This window comes from Pogona vitticeps, chromosome 4 (genome assembly GCF_051106095.1).
Source record: "Pogona vitticeps strain Pit_001003342236 chromosome 4, PviZW2.1, whole genome shotgun sequence".
In the NCBI taxonomy this organism is placed as follows: domain Eukaryota; kingdom Metazoa; phylum Chordata; class Lepidosauria; order Squamata; family Agamidae; genus Pogona; species Pogona vitticeps.
Genome location: NC_135786.1, coordinates 68,085,068 through 68,099,408, shown reverse-complemented (window position 1 = coordinate 68,099,408; position 14,341 = coordinate 68,085,068). Strand labels below are relative to the sequence as shown.

The 14,341-nt window shown below is 38.8% G+C and overlaps 1 protein-coding gene across 3 annotated transcripts in view; it reads left to right on the top strand.

The window, feature by feature from the left end:
• Positions 1–14,341, top strand: part of FAF1 (Fas associated factor 1) — a 297,114-nt gene that overhangs the window by 21,687 nt on the left and 261,086 nt on the right. The window lies entirely within an intron of this gene.

Genomic DNA, 14,341 nt, shown 5'->3' with positions numbered 1-14,341 from the left:
TTATTTTTTTGAATTAATGAACACATACATCAGATTGAAAATCTGTTTATGCAAAGGGAAACTTTTCATTTTGTATTTCAGATTGCTAATATTTCTTTTTGACAGTCTAGAGAATTTGAACATGGGGTGACATACTGGTGCCAGCAACATTTTCTTATCTGATATGTTTATTGACCTGTTAGTAAGTAATGGAAATTGGTTCTCAGTCTGGCATTTATGAAAGGCTAGATGTACCACACAATCTAACTAATACTCATATTGATCCACCAACTGAAATTTATACATAGAAGCAGGAATCTACTTCTGCAGTTGAAATAGTTGTAGATCCATGTATGTGCAGGGTTTGCTCTGCTCTCACTGAACCTTTTAAATTCATGTTTTGATATAGAATGAGTAAACTTGCATAGAACTGCTAGGAGTGGCACACAACAAGAGTTAGAATGACATAGCAAAAGTGCATTTCCTTCCATCAGATACTGCTGAACGTTATGTTAAGGCCAAGACTGGTTGAGCAGGGAAAAATGTGTGGGTTTGGGTTTTCATCTGTGTACAGAATCCAGACAATAATAAAACTTATTTTGTTGTCCATCTTATCTAAAATGGCAGCAATGAATTTGGAATCATTGCCAAAGGCCGTGAATGTGAGTGCACTTGCACGTTAACCATACAAATTCTTTTTCATTTTTGTGGAAAACAAACATTTTTCTAATTGGCTGCATGGCCACTTATTGGGCTAGATCCATTATTATGTCTACTTAGAGTTGGCCCCTTTAAATCAATAGGACTTAAATTAGTTGTGATTAACATTTGCCATTCATTTCAATTGGTCTATTTTTATAGCAGTGTGGTAATTGAATTTACCTCTTGATGAATTTATTTATTTCTTCCATTAGTCTGTCAGCTCCATTTTAGGCATTATATAAACAAACTGCTGGAATCTTGCATTCTTATTTCAGTGTGTGTCATCAATGTGTGTCACGTTTTGAGGTCCACTGAAATCAATGGGACTTCATTTAGTTGTGGCTAACAGATCTTTTGAAATGAAAGAGGTACATCCCACGTAACACTTAACTTTAGATTTAGCCCTTTATAGATTTATATTTCTCTCACTGATTTGCCTGGCCCATTTTAAGCATTTTATGAACAGACTGCTGGAATCTTGCCAGGTGAACACTTATTTTCTTATTTCAGTGAATGTAATTCAGTGAATGTAATTCAGTGTATGTAATTTAAGCTGTTACCATATATATGGTGGCTAAGCTACATTGTAAAGAAGAGAACTGGATGAAGATGCATCCCTTTGTATGGCTATTTTGAATGAAATGCAAGATTTGAAAGAAAGTATATCCCATTAATGTTTCACCTGGAAAAGATTGGGAAAAGGTTTGTAAGTGAACTTTGAAAAAAGTGACATACTATGACAATTGTTAGCACTTCAGAACTCATGATGAACCAGAGAAGAAGAAGACACTGGTGTTGGCCCAAAGAGGAACATACGGGAAATGTAATTACCCAGATTTGGAATCATAGAAGTTCTGTTGTTTTTTTCTGACACTTGCGGTTAAAACATAAATATCAAGAGCTCTTGAAAATACAAAGTGTCCCACTTCATATTTCAGAGACCACTATCTAGGATTCATGTAAGTGCAGGAGTAATTTAAGCAAACTAGTAAACATAGTGACATTGAAAGAGACAAGACTTAAAAAAGAGACATGCCTTGCTGAAGCAAACCTTTTTATATGCTGTGACAGGAACTGGCAGCATTGCATGGGGCTATACAAGTGTAAAATATGTTACAGTACCTGGCAAATGATTCAACAAACTGACAGTATTTCTTGTTTGTTTCTTTCTTTAAAAATTGAGTCAGTAACCTGTACAACAGCAAAGTTGTTGTTGAAGATGTATTTCCTAAAGCTGAACCAAAAAAAGGAGCTTTTGGAAAAGTCCAGAAGTAAGAAATGTTTAAGCAGGATTTCCAGGAGGTAGGTTAAGCTTCTTGCACAGCACCTGCCTCTCCTCATTACTGTTAGAATTCATCTAAATCACACAAAATAAACACCTGCACTTCTGTGATTTATGGAATTAAGCAGTTGGGCTCTGCTTGGGTTCCTAATTTGCATAACTTGAGTAATCAAAGGTTTAGATCTAGTGAAAACCTTTGATTTATCCAAAAGAATTCACTTACTGGTACACCCTCGCCTATCCAGAGGTAATCTCAGCCTTGTGAACAGTTTGTTGGCGGTGAAGGAGGACATGGGATAGTTCTGAAATTACGCTTTCAGTTCTTAAGATTCAAACTATATAATATGACTTATACAGTGGTGCCTCGCTTGACAACGTTAATTTGTTCCAGCGAAATCGCTGTAGAGTGAATACGTCAAATGAAATTAAAAAACAATTGAAACGCATTGAAAACCGTTCAATGCGTTCCAATGGGCTGAATACCTGCTCGTCCAGCGAAGATCCTTCCTATGGTGGCCATTTTCTAGTGCCCTGTTAAGCGAAAAAGCCTTCCTAAAAACAGCGGGGGCCCATTTTCTTCAGGTGGTGGCCATTTTGAAACCCAACAATCAGCTGTTTGCTGATCGTCATAAAGCAAAAATCGGTTCCCGAAGCAGGGAACCGATCATCACAAAGCTGAAAAACCCCATTTAAACCATCGTTTTGCAATCGCAGAAGCGATCACAAAAACCTAATTGTACAGCGATTTCCTCGTTAAGTGAGGCAATTGTTAAGTGAGGCACCACTGTAACTTATTTTTTTGCAGAATAATAGTACGTTTTAAACCACCTTCATATTCATTAGCTGTATAAGTTGGCTAGGTCTACAACACTGCTAAAATCTTGGTCTGTGGCTTCTGTGTCTTTAAGGGCAAATGGAAAAGCATATATGCTGGATTGGAGTGCTCCTTGCAAGTCCACTCAAGTTGTTCAGCTATTAATTAGGAGTTTTTACTCAGAATAAAGTACTCTATTCAGATGAGGCCCAGAATTTGTTGTCCTTTCTTGGTTCAGAGTAGAGATGGGCATGAACTTCAGTTTGGAGGTTCATATCAGTTAGTATGTGCAACACCACAAGTGCTGTGCATTCCCTTCCCGAGCCTCCCTAGATGGATCCCCCCCACTCAGCAGCCAGTGTGAACTCCTCTCTTGTTCTTCTTCTTTGGCTGTTCAACCAGTCTCTGGCAGGAGCACAGGTTTCCTTGCCCCGCCTCCTTGCCTACTCAGACAAGGAGGCAGGATAGGTAACCCCATGCTCCAGCTAAAGAGGAGGAGGAGAGGAATACATGCCAGCTGACGAGTCGGTAATTTACCAGAGAGGCAGGAGGAGGGAACGCATGGCACCTGTGGTACACTGCATACGAAGCAGCACAAACCTCTGAACGGAGGTTCGTGCCCATCTCTACTTTAGACATAATTGTTTTTAAATGTGTTTGTCATAATTTCATGTTAGGTTTACAAGGAAAGGACATGGTCAACCATGATTCATTGTGTTTTGAGGAGGTCTACAAATGAGCTGGCACATTATGTTGACTGATGGAAGCACCTCAAATAAATACAGTTTCAGTGCATGTCAGTTTGTGCAGTTTATGAAATTATTACTGTCTAGATCTTGCTAAGAAACATGATAGTTTGGGAGTCCTCCATATAGGTCATAGCAGTAAGATCCATCATGTTTCATGTGAGGCATGATGTAACTCCTCTGTGTTTTATGTGTGGCTTATAGCTTGTAGCTAGGCTGATTAGCAGTGCAAATATACTTTGACAATGACTTTATTTTACAGTTTGATACTGCGTCAAGACAGTAGTTCTGTGTTTTTTCTATTTTCAGTTTTAAGCTCATGATTGGGTACAGAGTCAGTGTCTTAATAACCACGTACGGTATTTCTGAGCAAAATATATAATTTCCCTAAAACAGACATTGTCTTGCTGGGTCAAAAGAGTCATAGTGTTGATATAAACTGCCAGAAAGCTTCAGCTTTGTAGACCTGCTCTAAACTTGCAAGAATGGCATTTAAGAAATCAACTTCTCTTGCTTGCTTTTGAAATCTAATATTTGTGGGGGTAGTAATCTAAGTCTGTAGTAGTAGACTTCAGACTAGGTCTGAAGAAGCAGATTTCATTTAATAACCTAATATAATAATTATATCTCTGGAGACCCCAGTTCTTTTTCTTGGCAGATTTTCTGTGCCTTTAGTAGGTATACGAAAGAAAAATCCAAAACCTGAAACTTTCCCCTTTACTTAGATAAGAGGTTTCTTCACCTCTTGATTCTTCATGAAAAAAAGAACAACACACACACACCCTGCCAATGTAACACTGATGTCAAAGACAAGTATCTTGCCAGAAGGAGAAGACAGGACATATGACTGAGATATATGGCTGACAATCATTTTGGCTTAAAGTGTAGCCAAGTTGAATAATTTTCCTTGAGTTTCCCTGAAGTTTATTGTGTCATTTTTTCCCCTGCACTTATTGGTCTGTTTGATTAGTAGGGCTAGAAGGAACATTGCCATACAAATAGTAGCTACTGTATACATTTAAATGAGAGACACGAGTAGCTGATTAGGTGTTCTTGTTTGAGCTGTCTTAGAGTATCAACATGCCTTTATAATCTTTTATTTGGTTTGATTCTCCAGGTTTTCCTACAATACATTCTTAGAAAACTCATAATGTAGATCACCAGTATATTTTTGGTAGCCTAAGTTCTTTCTTGTTCACCTTTAAATAGAATATTCTGTCAGTCTATGACTTGTAATATGCAGTGCTTTAACAGAGCTAAGACTTTGGGTACACTTGGTGTCAACGTTATGAAAGTAATGTAAGCAGCATGTGCAACCTTATCTAAATAGTAGTTGAAATTTCATTACTGCGGTAATGAACTCTTTCTACTTCTATTATCCTTGCACAGCTGCCAACAAGAAATGCGGAGTCATCAAGTGAGCAGCGAGGCTAATAAATGTCAATTTCTTTTTATGAAGAAGCTACTCTATTTCTTGTAATAGAGAGTTCTTTGTGCTCAGAGTCCACACAAAAGGCAGCACCTGAGAGTACAGAAGTGCTTGGCAGTGTGTAACTAATATTTTCCCCCACCTTTTCATTTGGCATTTCTCAACACGAATTCATATTTTCAGTGTACTGAGCTTAAACCTCAGCTAGGAAACATTTTATATAACTTGTGATCAAATAAGGTGATTTAATATTAAGATTAGTGTTCATCTAAAAAAATGTCAAAAGGCAGAAGCTAAATGAATATGTAGGACTATTTTGTTGTCACTCTGAGATTTATTTTTTAAATAATCAGATTGCCATTTGTTTGTTTTGGAGTGTAGCATTTTTATTTTTGCAATGAAAGGTTTACATAAATTGTTTAAAACTTATTATTTCTGCTGCCTGAAAGCATATGACATTCTTTTTTGTCAAAGGTTTAAGACCATGACAATAAAGTAAATCAAAATCATATTGTTCTCGAACAGTGCAGTTATGTGGAAATACATTATTCTCCCCTCCCAGTCTGAAGTCTTATAAATAAATAAATTCTTGGGATGGGAGTGTTCCAGCACAGGGTTACTGTACATCAGACATAATAATATTAATTGGCTTTTGCAGGAACCTTTGGCATAAAGGTGAGGCTGCAATCATAGCCCCATTTATTTGGAATTAAATCCTGTTGAAATCAAAGGGATAATTTCAAGCGAGTAGTTACTGCAATGCTGATTATACTGGGCAGACATCTGTGTACAACCAGAATGTGGTGGAAGGACTGCTAATCCATTGGGGAGGATATGACGGTGGAACTGCTCCACCAGTCCATAGAAACTCTGTCCCCCTTGCTTTTGCTAGTGGAAAGTTCCATGAGGTAAATTTATCACTAGTGAGACCTCTTCACATGCAATACATGAAGTGTGTATTGGAAGTGGTTTGAATCTGCTGGATGCTGACTCCTACAGATTGCATCCCTCCGCTATATACTGGGCTGGAGCTGCTAGCGCTAATTTTCTCTGTTTCCCCCACCCCAAGTGGTTTCATTGGGTGGCAGGATTCCAAAATATATAAGATCTAAAATGTCCAGGAAATCCATCTCCATCCTGGCCAGGCTTTGGTCGACAAACTTGTACTTTTTCCTTTCCTTTTGCTAACATCAGGCTGTACATTTCAAAAGGTTTTTGAGGCCTAAAAATCTGTAAATAGAAGTGGTGTGACATGGCATTCTCATTGTAGTTCACAACTCATGTGGTAATAGTTACCTGAAATATCTTATTGGCAGCCATAGTCTTCTTGGTTGTGTCTGAGGGAGAAATTCATAGTCTACTATCATTAGGTCAGTTGGGACCAACTGAAATTAGATTCTTCCTCTCTCTGAAAATGATATCCTCAGCGGCCATTCTAACTGACAATGACATCTTGCAGGACTCATTGGAAATGGGGAAACCCCACCCAAAAAGCAAACAAACCCCCCGAGACCCATCAGAAATGGGGAACCCCCAAAAGCAACCAAAACCCCCAAGACCCATCGGAAATGGGGGAAAACCCCAAAAAGCAACCAAACCCCCCCAAGACCCATTGGAAATGGGGGGGGAACAAAAAACAAATAAACTCCCAAGACCCATTGGAAATGGGGAAACCCCCCAAAAAGCAACAAAACTCTCCAAGATACATCGGAAATGGAAAAAAAACCCCAACAAACAAATCCCCAAGACCCATCATAGCACAGAAACATAACCCCCCCAGTTCAACCCATGCTGCAAAAACACCCAGAACAGTTTAAAAAAAGTAGAAAACAGCACCTTACCTTAACAGGCAGCCCAGAGCCTCCCTGCAAACACACACACACACACACACTCACATAGAAGCAGAAGAAGGCAGTTTCAAGCCTCCTCCAATGCACGCTTTCTAACAGCTGGGGTGAAAGAGCTCCAAAGAAGCAGCCTCATTGCCACCTACAGTTAGAAATTTGAATTTTCCACCATTTCCCCCTGCCTTTTTCTATTCATAAGTGGAAGCTCAGGTTGCAAGTAGAAGCAACATTTTGTGGCCGAAGTTGGTCATAACTCGAAATGGTCGTACGTAGAGACGTTCGTAAGTCAAGGCACCACTGCAGTTCATAAATAAATGAGCAGCTTGAATTTGTCCACTACATAGGAAATCATGCAGAAATCTGTGGCACATGCAGTTGCATTTCAAAGGAGTGTGGTCATTATTATGAATTGGAGTGGAGAAATGTGACAGTGTTATGTAAAACCATGTTCAAAAATACTGGCTGATGCAACTTCATATTGTGAATTGCAAATACTTTGGTACGTTAAACCCTAAAATATGAGGGGAACTAATGATAATATTTGCATGGTTATGTCAACTTGGCCGCCTAGAGTAGTCCACCACGATTAGATAGGCGGGATATAAATTAATTAATTAAATAAATAAATAAACTTAGTTGTCTTATGCTGCCACTGGTGGAAATGGAAGAAGATTTGGTTCTGAAGGAGTTGACTTGTCAAATCCCCATTGATTCAGTAGGCCTATTTCAGTGTGATTTGCTATGCTAAGCAACAGAACTTTGTGTGTCATAGGCTGTCAGGTCATATTCAACTTATAGTAATCCTAGCAACTTCAGTGTATGAATAAGCAAGCCGTATACTTTGTGGTGTTACCATGTTTGTGCATGCATATTGCCATACATGTGCATTAAGACAGGCAGTTTGGTCCGAAATTCAACTGCTAACAACCTTTGGGAGGAAAATCAGTCCTGCTGACTAATAGCAGTACTTGCAACTTGGTTTTTCAAAAGACAAAAATAGAAAATTACCAGGGAGACAACAAGGAAATAAGCAACATTTAGGTCAGGTGATACAAGGTGGCTTCCAGTATTGATCTGAAAGTCTTGTCTTGTAGTTTATCACCAGAACTGGAATGTATTACTGCTATTGCTAAGGACAAAAGGAGTTTACAGTCAAGATTTAATTGTCTGAAGAAGGCATCTGAAAGCATTTTAAATTCCTCTTGGGAATCAAATACAGTATATACCTCCAGTGCCTTGGTGTAAAAAAGAACTTTGTTTTTACAGCTGAACTTAAGAAACTGTAGTATTATTAATCTAGGCTGCTACTGTTGGAGTGTCCCATCTTTTGTAGTGTGTGGTTATTTTAGTGCAGTTTCATGTCCTTTGTGTAAACATCTTTTAAAAAGAAACTATATTTGATGGCAGTTAAATATTAAGCCCAACCTTTGGGAAGTTAATATTAAACTAGAAGGAACTGTTTAAGTCTGGCTTTAAATTTGACATGTTATGAAGACATCAGGTAGCAAGAGGAGGGAACTGCAGTCAAGCTGTATCCAGAGGACTGCACTTCACCCACCATTGGTTTAATGAATGTGGTTGGCATGGTGGTTTAGTGTTTAGAATGGTGGCCTAAAACTTGGGAGATTTGGTTTAAATCCACATGAAATTTGTTATGCCACATTAAACCATTGAAAGATAAGCAAGATATAATGTAACATAATTGTACAGTACAGTAATATGTACTATGTGGATGCAGGTGTATAGTAATGAGTACTCATATGGTAGCTTTTCTGATTGTTTAATGGCCTTAAATGTACATTTCCCTGCAATATTTAGAATATGCTTGTTAGGTTGTACAGAGAGTCAAAAATCTCTTTGTTATGTGCTATCAAGTTGCTTCTGGCTTATGGCGACTCCATAAGGGAGCAATCTCCAAAATGTCCAGGCCTCAAGAGCCCTGCAGTCTTGCAAACTCAAGCCTATAGTTTTTTTTTTTTTGGGGGGGGGTTGTCAATTCATCTCGTATTTGGTCTTCCTCTTTTCTTGCTGCCTTCCACCTTTCCCAACAGTATTGTCTTTTCAAGAGAATCTCATGATGTGCCCCAAAGTAGGACAGCGTCAATTTCAACATATTTTCCCCAGAGATCGTTCAGGCTTGATTTGATCTGGGACTCACTTGTTTGTATTTCTGGCAGTTCACGGTATCCCCAAAGATCTCCCCCAGCACCACATTTCAAACAAATCAGTTTTTTTCCTATCAACCTTCTTTACCACTCAGCTTTCACACATGGTGATAGGAAAAACAAGAGTGTGGATGATCTTGGCCTTGGTCTCCAGTGACACATCCTTACACTTGATGATCTTGCCAATTTCCTTCATTGTTGTCCTTCTGAATCTAAGTCTTCTGATTTCTTGACTGCACTCTCCATTTGGATTGATTGTGGAACCAAGGTATACCAATATCAAGATATGTATAATAATAATCTCTAGCATCCACATAAAGATAGGCAGGGCAGTCCTTACTAAAAGATGTGGCTTTAGTGAGCTTGGAATGGGCAAAAGATTCTTGTGCTAGCACAACTGTCCTTGTGCCAACAGAACCCCCCTATGCTGACTGATCTTAAGAGATCTGCCAGCAGAATGATCTACCAACCCATCTGTGTGCCAGATCAGCCAGGTCAGATGAGGGAGGATGCCAGAACATGTTAGGCCAGGGTAAGGGTAATCTGAAGTAATTTCCAACATCCCTGGGCCATATGAGTTTTTGGTTCAGTATGGCCCCAGCTAGCTTCTGCGTTCCTAGCTAATCAGGATTGTGCTCTTAGTGTGGGTGTATTCTATTGCATACAAACCTGAACATGCAGTGATGGAAGTTTAGGTTTTCCATTTCGACCCCTTTGCAAAGCATCTGCAGCTAAAACAATAGATTTTTTTAAAAAAGGCATCTTTTAATCCTTTCCATACATATCCTATTTCAAGGATTTTGTGAAATGCATAAACTTGTTGCGTGATAAATTGAGATACTGTATGCAGATAGCACAGTCTCACTGGTAGAAAGCAGTAATCACTTGAAATTACTTCTGATGAAAGTGCCGAGCTGGACAACACCTGAATGCCAAGAAGACTAAAGTTTGACTGTAGAACTATGCAACTTTAATATTGACAATGAAGAAATTGAAATATTTTGTATACCTTGGTTCAATTATCAGTCTGGAAACTGCAGCCAAGAAATCAGAAGACTGAAAATCAGAAGGGCAGCAATGAAGGGATTAGAAAAAATAATAAAATGTAAGGATGTGTTATTGGAGACCAAGACCATTTACACTATTTTATTCCCAGTAGGTATGTGTAGGTATGAAAGCTGGACAGTGAAGAAAGCTCACAGGAAGAAAATTGTTCCATTTGAAATGTGGTCCTGGAGGAGAGCTTTGTGGGTATGAGACTGCCAGAAAGATAAACAAGTGGGTCCTAGGTCAAATTGAGCCTGAACTATCTCTGGAGGCAAAAATGATTAAACTGAGGCTGTCATGTTTAGGGTACATCATGAGAAGGCCAGATTCACTAGAAAAGACAATAACTCCATGAAAAGCTGAAGGCAGCAGGAAAAGAGGAAGACCAAATATGAGATTGATTGACTCCCAAAATGAAGCTATAATCCTGAGTATGCAGGAGCTGAGCAGGGCTGTTGAGGACAAGACATTTTGGAGATTGCTCTTTCATAGGGTCACCATATGTGAGATGACTTGACAGCATGTTAAAACAACAACTCCCTACTCTGTTGTCCAAAACATTAACAACTGCATTATACTGCATTTCCATTGACTTATTTAAACTGATCAGATGATGCATTTGATTTTTGCCAGTGTGTTTTTACAAATCAATTTAGGGACTCTTCCTAAGTAAATAAATCTGTATGCTAATGCCCAACTTTAATTTCTCCCTCTGCCCCCCAATGGTACATTTGATAGAAATTAGCTTATTGGAAAATGAAGGATGAACTATTTAAAAAAAACACCCACGAAAGCATATCTGTATAAACTCTTCCTAAATCTTATTTTCAGGATTACTGAGATAATGTGTCTTACATAATTGTATGCATATGTTTTGATTTTTGATGCCAGAAACAGAGGTTGATCCCTTTAGGAACAAAATCATGTGTATGCTGTGTTCACCACTGCATTGTGGTTCCATTTATCTGTGTGCATCACATACTTGCTGTTCTGTGTGAGTTACAGAAGGGCCAGTGTAAGTTGAGAGCAAAAGAAAGTGTTCTACATGGATTGGGTGCTCCCCTATCCTTGTCCCATATAAAGGAAGCCTACTGAACATTTCGTTTATCTGTCTTATGTGCAAGAACTTAATATTGGGTTATGCATGTGTATAAATATATGAAAACAGGGAGCTTGTTCAAGTACATTCCCATTATTTTACAGAGCTACTGAGGATAAAGGAAATATGTTATTCTTTGCATCTGGTTTTTATGACCAATAGCACAGAATGTTCATACTGTAGAGAAAGAGAGGGACTATTTCACCTTTTATTTCTGGCAAAGGGAGGGAGTAGTGGTTGAGGCAGGGAGGGGGCAGCAGCCGGCACTATGCTCTGTGGCTGAATGAATGGATGTTCTGGGTCAGGTGCAAGCTATACCAAGGGTGACCTTCCACTTATCTAGTATGTACTGATCAACTAATCATCTACTCATCTTGTGCTCCTGATGGTACTTTTTTTCTCTGGCCTTTTTTTGTTGGTCTCAATTGTCCTTAGAAAACAGACAGATAAAAAAAAAAAAACAGAGAAAAAAATGGAGCCATTGTTTTGAGCCACCTTGGGCTAAATAGTCTATGCAAGTGAATTTGTAGTATCAATTGTGTACTGTTGTCTGTCCTGTCATCTAATTATCACTTTTCAATAACTTACTGTAACTCTAGAATGTTGTTCTGTGGGTCTGTGTGCACATACTTGTATTTATCCAAGTATGTGTAAACATTTTAATATTGGCTTTATCTTCATGCTTGCTGGGTACTCATCTGTCCAAAGCTTGGAAAATTACTTAAAATAATAATTTATTACATTAAATTGTATAAAACAAAAATTGAGTCACTTGTGTCAGTTAAGAAAATGATTGTTGTGACTATTAATTTGTTAGGTTACTTGCTGCTTTTTTGTTATTTTTTAAAAAGGAAATTGCCTACAGTACAGCTTTTTTTAAAAAAATTCCTCCAAATGCCCCAAGGGAGCATTGCTAGCCCTCCAAAAGCAACAAGGAAAAGTTGTAAGTGGATGTTATTATAAGTGGGAAAGTAATGATACCAGTTGTTAGTATTATTTGAGAAAGAAGCATTGTATCCCCTTGTTACCTGAAAAAAAAATCATGACAGGCAAAACCTTTAGTTTTAATGTGTCACTTTTGAGCTCCGCAGCTTTCCAGAATGTAAGCTTACATCAGAAGTGATGTAGGCTTATTTTACCTTCCTCTAAAGTATTACATATGTTTTTAATAAGTCAATGTTATTACTGTATTTAGAAAGATCATTTCAATGGGAGATTGAATCCTTTTTGTTGTTGTTGTTGTTTAGTCATTAAGTCGTGTCCAACTCTTCGTAACCCCATGGACCAGAGCATGCCAGCCCCTCTTGTCTTGCACCGCCTCCTGGAATTTGGTCAAATTCATGTTGATAGCTTCGATGACACTGTCCAACCATCTCGTTCTCTGTCATCCTCTTCAGCTCTTGCCTTCACACTTTCCCAACATCAGGGTCTTTTCTAGGGAATCTTCTCATGAGATGGCCAAAGTATTGGAGCCTCAGCTTCAGGATCTGTCCTTCCAGTGAGCACTCAGGGTTGATTTTCTTCAGAATGGATAAGTTTGTTCGCTTTGCAGTCCAAGGGACTCTCAAGAGCCTCCTCCGGCACCACAATTCAAAAGCATCAATTCTTTGGCAGTCAGCCTTCTTTGTAGTCCAGCTCTCACTTCCATACATCGAGACAGGAAAAAAACATAGCTTTGACTATACAGACCTTTGGCGGCAAGGTCTGTATAGTCTATGCTTTCTAAGATGCTGTCTAGGTTTATCATCATTGAGCCCAAGACAGTAAACTCTGTCACTGCCTCCATATCTTCCCCTTTTATTTGCCAGGAGGTGATGGGACCAATGGCCATTATCTTAGTTTTTTTGATGTTGAGCTTCTCCTCTTTCACCCTCATTAAGAGGTTCTTTAATTCCTCCTCACTTTCTGCCATCATAGTGGTATCATCTGCATATCAGAGGTTGTTGATATTTTTCCTGGCAATCTTAATTCTGGTTTGGGATTAATCCAGTCCAGCCTTTTGCATGTTGTATTTTGTATATCAGTTAAATAAGCAGGGGGACAATATACAGCCTTATTGTACTCCTTTCCCAATTTCGAACCAATCAGTTGTTCCATATCCAGTTCTAACTTGTTTTCTGTCCCACATATAGACAGTCAAAGGCTTTAGTGTAGTCAATGAACCAGAAGCAGGTGTTTATCTGGAATTCTCTGCCTTTCTCCATAATCCAGAGCATGCTAGCAATTTGGTCTCTAGTTCCTCTGCCCCTTCGAAATCCAGCTTGTATTTCTGGGAGTTCTCGGTCCACATACTGCTGAAGCCTGCCTTGTAGGATTTTGAACATAACCTTGCTAGGGTGTGAAATGAATGCAATAGTACGGTAGTTGGAACATTCTTTGGCACTGCCCTTCTTTGGGATTGGGATGTAGACTGATCTTTTCCAATCCTCTGGCCACTGCTGAGTTTTCCAAACTTGCTGGCATATTGAGTGTAGCACCTTAACAGCATCATCTTTTAAGATTTTAAATAGCTCAACTGGAATGCCATCACCTCCACTGGCCTTGTTGTTAGCTATGCTTTCTAAGGCCCACTTGACTTCACTCTCCAGGATGTCTGACTCAAAGTCAGCAACCACACTACAGTGGTGCCTCACTTAGCGATGTTAATTCGTTCCGAAAAATTGCTGCTAAACGATTTCATCACTAAGTGAAAGAGTTTCCCATTGAAATGCATTGAAAACCAGATAATCCGTTCCAATAGGAAAAATTGCCGTCCTTAAGCAAAAATCGCCATAGAAAACATCGCTAAGCGAAATGCGGTTCCCCAATTGAAATGCATTGAAACCTATTCAATGCATCTCAATGGGGGAAAAATGCAACAACAAATTAAAGAGTCAGAACAAAGTCAAATGTGGTTACCAAAGGATTTATTAAGTGCACTTTATGATTTCAAACATTTTAAACAGTAAACTTTAACTTTATAAATAATCAAAAAACATTTAAAAAACAGCAAACATGAAGCTGTTTAAACCATTGTTAAGCGAAATAGGGACCCAAAATTTAATCGCTATGCGAAGCATTGTCCCAACCATTGCTAAGTGAAAATCGCCCATAGGGACCATCGCTAAACGAAGCACAAAAACGTTCAGAAAAAGTCATCGCTAAGCGATTTCATCGCTAAACGGAGCGCCCGTTAAGCGAGGCACCACTGTATTTGGGTTGTCTGGTACATCCAGATCTTTCTGGTATAAT